At 50.5% G+C, this 1512-nt stretch overlaps 1 protein-coding gene across 2 annotated transcripts in view; it reads left to right on the forward strand.

The window, feature by feature from the left end:
- TUBE1 (tubulin epsilon 1) overlaps nucleotides 1-1512 on the forward strand; it is a 43530-nt gene that overhangs the window by 19131 nt on the left and 22887 nt on the right. The gene's annotated exons all lie outside the window — the stretch shown is intronic.

Raw genomic sequence — 1512 nt, forward strand, 5'->3', positions numbered from 1 at the left:
CTAGACACCTGTTTTCCCACACTCCTGCATCTGTAGATCAAAAATATTCTCTATCCCTTTTCTTACTATGAGGTTTGAAAATATGAAAGCTTATCTGTGGTATTTTACATGTTCTGTGCCGTGAACCTCCTTCCCCACCCCAGCCCCCCATGTCCGGCCACCGGGGGTACACTTATTAAACAAGTTTGAAAACCCCTGTTCTAGGTGGAAAGATGGTGTGATTGCATGTAATTTAGACAGTGAAGAGACCACTTTTAAAACAGGTTTTTCACTTGCTATAAAATATAATAATCTGTAAATAACAATCTTAATTTTTATTCACATTTAACATTCCGGTTGCTTCTCACACATTTTGCTTATGTCAGTGAATGTATTATGTATTCTCTTTCATTCCTTCTCTATCAGAGAATATGAGAATGTGTACGCTACAAAGCCACTGTTGCTATAGCTATTTCAGCAGAGCCACTTAGTGAAGTGGCATCATATGCCAACAGATATTTTATGCCAACATAGCTATAGCACTTCCCCTAACAACATGAATTAAGCCAAAAAAAACACCCTTTTCCTTGGATACAGTAGTGTCTTATACAGGGGGGGATTTTGTTAGCTTATCTGTCAGCCAAGAGGAGTGACCTTTTCATACTTGTCTTCTAGAGCATAACGGTAGTGGCAAAACACTGTTGTGTTAACCAGGACTGGGAATGACTATGCATGAAATTAATTTAACTGACTAAACTCTGGCGTAGTTCATAACAGTGTTTATTGCTCCCAGGTGTCTTGTTTACACATGTGCCCAGGATTGCAGCACATTGAGCTGTATCGGAACAGCCCTAGCTAACAGTGGGCCTGGGGGATCTGCCTGCCACCCAGGGCTGCTATAACCCAGCTCAGTATACTGTAGAGGGGTTGTCTGGGGCACAAAGGTGGGTGGCAGCAGTGCTGGGAGGGGGCTATGGGAGAGGCTGCAGCCACTCCAGAATTCACCGTGGCACCCCCCCAACCGCTCCTCCCAGCACAGACCAGACCAACACCCCTACTGGGATCAGCCTGGCATAGGCCCAGCCCGCAGTAGCAGTCCAGACCACCCTGCATGCAAATCCGGGGGCACACGCTACCCCATGCCCTCCTGGGGTGCACACAGCAGTGGGAGCCGCTCCTGCCCTGCACCCCCTGGACAAGCCACTCATGCCTCCGTTCTCCACTCCACCCCAGCTGGGCAGTACCTGCCCCAGCCCCACTTCTCCCTTACCATGGGGTCCTATGGGAGTGGCGCCAGGGGTGGAGCTACAGCCACTCCAGAATTCACTGTAGCCCCCTTAACCCCCAGCCCAATGCCACACGAAGAAGAGCCCAGTGCTGCCCCGGCTGCAGCCCACAGTACTAGCCTGACCCACCTTGCACACAGATCTGGGGACATAAGCCTCCCATGCCTTCCTGGGGTGCACATAGCAGCAGGAGCTGCCCCCCTCAGCTCAGTTTTGTGCCCAGCCCTGGCTGGGCAGCCCCTGCCCC

The sequence above is a fragment of the Gavialis gangeticus genome, unplaced genomic scaffold (genome assembly GCF_001723915.1).
Source record: "Gavialis gangeticus isolate Ggan-Ray unplaced genomic scaffold, GavGan_comp1, whole genome shotgun sequence".
NCBI classification, from domain to species: Eukaryota; Metazoa; Chordata; order Crocodylia; family Gavialidae; genus Gavialis; species Gavialis gangeticus.